Raw genomic sequence first — 6667 nt, 5'->3', positions numbered from 1 at the left:
GAACCGACTTCCGTTCTTCAGATACGACAACTACAAGCAGGCTAGGTTCCCACCCACAACTCTATGACCCTGTGAGGTTCACTTGGCCTCTAGATTTTTTTGGAGGTTTCATTTTCCTCCAGAAAAATAAATGTCAAAATTACAGAGCTGTGTAACAGATAAAAATGAGATATTCTGGAATACCACCTCTCAGAAGCAAGTTTTGGTTAACTGGTTGGTCCCTGACGATCAACTCCCATTTTGAAATTTTTCATTCCGAAGAGCTCTCCAGATTTGAAAGTCTCTCCATTCCTTAAAACCTCACCCTTCACCCTGCCTTTTTAGACACAATTGTCAACAGTGTATTTCTGGCAGGTTGTGTACGTTCTTTGGTTTTCTCTTTCCCGTTTGATCGTATGTGGCGTTAAACGCCTGTTTGATCTGTAGAGGTGTGTTTCTATCTTGGCAGAGCAGTGGTGGTCATCTTTGCAACAACTCTGTGACCACTTTTCCAGCAGTTTCTGTCCGTTTTCTACTTGTTTTTATAAAATCTGGGTTTACCAGCAAAGCAGGTCTGACTGCAGTGTCTTGTTTAACTAGACTAAGATTCAAGCTGCTCCCATGTCCCTGGAGAGTGGAGATACTTTAGATCTGGCCTTGTATTCATGGTTTTCCCACATGGGTCTTCTTAGTGGGCGGGCTGGAAGCAAGGCTCCACAATAGTGTATCCCTGGCAGCTCCAGCCTGAAATACAGTCTGACAAACCATCTTCCAGCCTCATTGGGAGCAGTCTGGCGACTCAAGTTTACCTAGAGAGTTCATTGTCCCAAAGATCATTCCACGTACTTGGCATGTACCATGAAAGGATTCAGTGTTTTAATATAGAGCCTGAACCATTAACGAAATAACTAATCAGGCAAAGATCATCAGTGGATATCAAAACCTTTAGTAAAAGGCTCCTGAGAACAGAACCTTTGCAGAGTGCTCAAATGTTGCTGTATAAAAAACTCGTGAAAGGAAAAAGCTCAGTCTTGACAATGGACTGATCTGTCATCACTGTAATCAAGTGATCAAACCTAGCATCACTAATGGGACAACCTGGTATGTGCTTACTGATGAGATGTTGATTTAAAGAACACAACACCACCTAGGCACCCCCCGAAAAAAGTAACTTATATATAGCATCTAGACCTCCAACTGACGGGAAGTAGAAGGGGTACAGGAACAAATTAAACATTTAGAGGAAATAATTGGACAAGTATAGAATGTGTGATATTCTAGAACTCAAGTGCAAAATAAATGACAATTCTTGTGACAATTAGAAATTTGAAAGTGGAATAAGTTAGGTGATAATGGAATTATTTTCGTAGCTATGGTAATGTTCTTATATAGGCCATTGTCCTTATTGTGACATTAGAGATGAAGCTCAAAATACCTACAACTTTTAAATGGCTCAGCAAATAATACCGGAAGAAAAAAAAGCAAAATTAACATTGAATATAGATGGAGCCTATATACGTTGTTCACTCTGCCATCTAACTTTTCTCTGAAAACTTTCATAGTAAAAGTGGAGATATATATTCTGTATTTTTCTTTAGTGCCTGTCTCTTTTTCAAGTTTCGTATTGAGTATATCCTATGATTGAAGTCAGAAAGGTAATAAAGATTATTAAAAATATCAGATGGAATGAGAAAGTGTTACAGCGATTCCTGGGTTGGCATTGATGAAATCAGCTTTGCTCGTCCGTATCGCTAGGCTGAGACTTAGGAGGAAGTCTTCATTTGAGCCTCCGGAGAACTAAGAAGAGGACCAAATTGTTCCCAGGAGATTAAAGGGCCACTTAGAAGCGGCCAGAAAACGTTTGGTTCATAGTGCATGTTCCTGTTCCTGAAAATGGCCCATTGATGGCACATATGTCTGAAGGGGACTTGCCCCATGGCCAAGGACGATGGGCAAATTTAAGCCTCTGGTAATACAGAAAGCAAAAACTATTACAAACCCAAAGAAATTAGGGAAGAAAAACTGTTGGCACGTGTTTCTAGTCATTGGGGCTTGTAGGTGTCGTGAAGATCTCTCATTTCCTTGCATCTTAAAGTAGCGTTCCTGAGGACCAGGATCCATTTGATTGTTTTGCAAGACATATTTAGTGAAGTATTTCTATAGACACTTTCATACTGGGAATACATTATTTGCATTCTGCACACAGGGAACTCCTTTTGAACTGCTCTCACTAAATAAACTGCGTTGAACTATAGGGCTCTGATGCTGCTTTGTGCTTGCATGTATATATATATATCTCTCTTATATATTCATTTTATTTATTTATTTATTTAATTTTTTTTGACCAAGCAGCATGAGGGATCTTTGTTCCCCAAACAGGGATGGAACCCGGCCCCGGCAGTGAAAGCACAGAGTCCTAACCACTGGACCGCCAGGGAATTCCCTATAACAGTTTTAAGAAGTTTATCTTATTTTTTAATAAATTTATTTATTATTTTTGGCTGCGTTGGGTCTTTGTTGCTGTGTGTGGGCTTTCTCTAGTTGCGGCGAGTGGGGGCTACTCTTCGTTGCAGTGCGTGGGCTTCTCATTGCGGTGGCTTCTCTTGTTGCGGAGCACGGGCTCTAGGCATGCGGGCTTCAGTAGTTGTGGCATGTGGGCTCAGTAGTTGTGGCTCGAAGGCTCTAGAGTACAGGTTCAGTAGTTGGAGAGCATGGGCTTAGTTGCTCTGTGGCATGTGGGATCTTCCCGGAGCAGGATCAAACCCGTGTCCCTTGCATTGGCAGGTGGATTCTTAACCACTGCGCCACCAGGAAAGTCTCCAAGAATTTTAAATCTTGCAGCAAATGATGACTTACTACACAAGGAAAGGCTGAGCAAAAATTTTACTAGAATGTATAGTGCTCCAAGAAGGTCCTCAAGATTTACTTTATAAATCTTCTGAAATTTACTTTCTCAGAATGTAAGCATTGTACATACCATCATTCACTCATTCTATAAACATTGCATCCCTACTCTGCACTATGCTGCTCTTGGAAAACCTTGCGAAATTTGCCAGCCTGTAGAAATCTTTAAAAGCAGTAAGAAACTAAGGGCTGGTGTGCACGAATCTTCTCATCTTAAGGCAGCAATAGGTAGCAATGAGAATCTGAGGACCTGCAGCCTGTGTGTTGCCAAGCTTCCCAGTTGGTCCCAGTGGCAGCTTCCAGCAGCACTGAAAGTCATGAACACCAACCTCATGCTCAAAAATGTGATTCCAAAGGCTGTAGGAATTTGGTCATCCCCAAATAGCTCCTCCCCATGGAGATGCAGACTGGCTGGGGTCTTTGCCATGTAAAGTTTGTGCATAAATTCCCATTCCTGAGTGCAGGATAAGGTTTCAGGGCAGGAAAGTGAAGGTCCTCCCAAGATGGCCACTTGCTCCCTGATGGAGGAAGCAAGCTGTAATTGTCAGATCCTAACCCTAATTCTTAGATTGGGGAACCAACCATCTATGGCTTTAGTGGTCAATGCTCTGAAACTTCTGTGCCCCCAGAGAGGCCTAAGGGATGAACTAGGACCAGGGGAAGCTGGTGGACTCAATCTGGTAGAAAGAACTGGGCCTCAGAAAAGGGGATGAAAAAAATCCCTTTGGGCACAACTCCCAGTGGATTAGGCAGAACATGCACCTTGGGTCTGGTGCTGTGTGTTAATGGGAGGACTGGCCCTTAGGTGCTGAGCTGGGAGAGGTACGAGTGTGCTTTAGGTGAAAGATTACTTCTGCTCTCCCCAGGAAAAATTATTTTATAAAAGTAAATACTGCTGTAAGCTGAGGGGAGAGAAAGAACTGTGGATCCCAGCGATTCTTCCATATGGTGTTTGACTGCATGCCATCCCCCTTTCCTCATAACCCAAGTTACTTAGTCCATATGTGATTGACATTTGAGTGTGTCCCAAGACTGTGGGAAAACCACTGAATTTTGTCCATAATTGGGGTCCAGAAAATATGGACACTACAGACAGATAAGGGGGTCTCATTACAAGGTGAGACAATGGGCTCTCTTAAAAAAAAAAAAAAAATCACCATTAGTGTAGACAGAGTCTGGGTAGGATCAGCATCTGGGGCCTTAGAAGGAAAAGATGGTGGTTCAGGGTTTGGTGTGAGACTAGATTGAACATGTCCTGTTCTAGCCTCCCGAGTATTGGTCCGTTTGTCTAGACAAAGAAGATTCTGGTTGAAAGAATGATAGAACTAGAGACCCAGCAGTTCTGTTGTGAAACTTCTTTCTCCAACAGTGGGACCCAGGCAGTGGTCATTGGAGCCAGCTCATACTAGCTTTCGAGAGCTGATTATACCCATTTCTTCCCAAGTCTGTTCAGTGACATCATGTTGGTAGTTTAGAATTGACCATTTGTACAAATCAGGGCTCCTGATTTGTACAAATCTCCCCCAGAGCGCTGGTTGTTCATCTTTTACGCACACCCCTGGACTCAGGAAGAAAAAGGCCAGAGAGCACCCCATTGTGCTTCTCAGGCAGAAAGCCAGCAAACTGAGATCAAAACCCACCCTTTATTGAGGATACAAAAGGAGATGGGGTCTGGGACACATTCAGGTAACGTATAGATAAGAACATGTGCTTTTGAATCCTACTTTGTATCCACTTAATGGCATGATGGTAGGATTCCCCACATCATTAAATATTTTAAAGGTATTTATAAATAACTGCTTAATGAATTTCCCACTTCATGGAAGTACTTTATTCTAATGTTGGAACAGCGAATATTTTTTTATTTTATTTATTTGTTTTTGGCTGCGTTGGGTCTTTGCTGCGTGGCCTTTCTCTAGTTGTGGTGAGCGGGGGCTACTCTTTGTTGTGGTGTGTGGGCTTCTCATTGCGGTGGCTTCTCTTGTGGAGCACAGGCTCTAGGCACGCGGACTTCAGTAGTTGTGGCTCGTGGGCTTTAGAGCACAGGCTCAGTAGTTGTGGTGCATGGGCTTAGTTGCTCCGCGGCATGTGGGATCTTCCCGGACCAGGGCTCGAACCTGTGTCCCCTGCATTGGCAGGCGGATTCTTAACCACTGCACCACCAGGGAAGTCCCGAACAGCGAATATTTTATTTATTTGTTTATTTAAACGAGTTCTGGCCAATTTTATTAAAGAATAATTTTGCATGCTTTTCACCAGTCTGTTTTGGCATGCTTCTAACTATATCAGAATCACCTAGATCAATGATAGCCAGTGTGCGAACTCTCTAGTATTTTCTATCCGTTTTGCCCAATTCAATATTATTGCCACTGTGGTGATGGACACCAGTTTTCCATTTCAGTGGAGGATGACTGGTTTTGCCCTGCCTTGTCTGATCATTTTCGGAGTTGGCTTGTACCTCAGCCGTACTTTCCACTTTTCATGGTGATTAGGAGCCTAGAGTTGATGGACTCTGGCAACTTTTTCATCTTTGCTGCCACCATCTTCCTGTCTTAGGTGTGGGACGACCCCCAGCTGCCAAGATTGCCAGAGAGAAAGCAAACATATTTTAGGCTGTTTCTCTTCCTGTTTGTGGGTGGTTGTTATCCTATCTATCTATCTATCTATCTATCTGTCTGTCTATCTATCTACTGTTAGAGTAAGTAATGTCCTTTAGCTGACCCTGGACTCCAGTATATTATTTAAGTCTTGAAAGCTCAAGTGGTCAGGAAAGGATGGAACAGTTATTTAAGAAGTACCTTTGAGGGCAGAGAGCTCCCTCTGAGCTCCTTGTCAGAAGGCTGGAGATCCTAGGTAGGACTGTTTAGATTACATAAGTAAGGTGATAAACACTTTTGTGGGTACACTGTTGTCTGCCTTGGGATTACTTGCCTAGAATAGATACTTGGAACATGACTGCTTTCAAGAGTGTTTTTGTTTGTTTGTGAGGATGTTAATAACACCAAACTGCGCTTTCTGACAGGATGTACCATCTTACACTCATAACCAGTAAAATATACACAAAGATACACCACAGTCTTGCCAATATCTCCATTTACAAATGGTAGATAATGTGATCAGAGAAACACAATACCTTGCTGTTGATTTCATGTATTTTCCTTTCTCAGAGTGGAAGATCATTTTTCACCAGATGGCTCCTCCGGATATTTGCGCCCTCCAAACCACTTGCCCCTACCTGTGCCTCCCCACCCCCCAGCCTGGGTTGTAGGGGTTGGAATTCTTCCAGCTCTGAGAGGTGGAAGCGGGGAGGAGTAGTTGGGTCGGACACTACTCCCCTGACAGCTGAGAATGTGCCACAGTGAGCTCCTCAGCAATGTTGAGGCCAGAGCCCTGGTCAGTCTTCACCGGGACCATTCCCCATCCAGGCTTCCTGTTCCCTGAGACACTGTGGGTGCCTTCCTGCCATTCTCTGAGGAGGGAGGTGCCTGGAAATGAGAACTCTTCCACTCAAGGTTGTTTTCCTGGATCCACAGGCCCTGACAGATAATGGTTTGCTTTTCTTTCCTACAAGCTGTTTGAAATGTATGACAAGGGCTTTGTAGCTTGTATTTTGGGGACAAAGCCCTACTCACCTCTCGTTCCCCTCCCCCACCATGTGGCCACAAGGCCCTATTCCGTCCCAGGACTGGCGCCTCACCCAAGCCCCTGTGGGCAGGTGCTGGAAAAAGGAGGAGTCCTCACATCTCTTGGTGACTGCCCGTGGGTCACAACTGAGGCTTCCCCG

The 6667-nt window shown here is 43.8% G+C and overlaps 1 pseudogene; it reads right to left on the bottom strand.

The window, feature by feature from the left end:
* Positions 1–5083: 5083 nt before the first annotated feature.
* On the bottom strand, positions 5084–5426 carry LOC115862578 (large ribosomal subunit protein eL30 pseudogene; annotated as a pseudogene).
* Positions 5427–6667: the final 1241 nt, after the last annotated feature.

Source organism: Globicephala melas, chromosome 19, assembly GCF_963455315.2.
Source record: "Globicephala melas chromosome 19, mGloMel1.2, whole genome shotgun sequence".
Taxonomy (NCBI): Eukaryota; Metazoa; Chordata; class Mammalia; order Artiodactyla; family Delphinidae; genus Globicephala; species Globicephala melas.
Note: the sequence above shows the minus strand (reverse complement) of the source record. Positions and strands in the feature narration are given on the sequence as shown.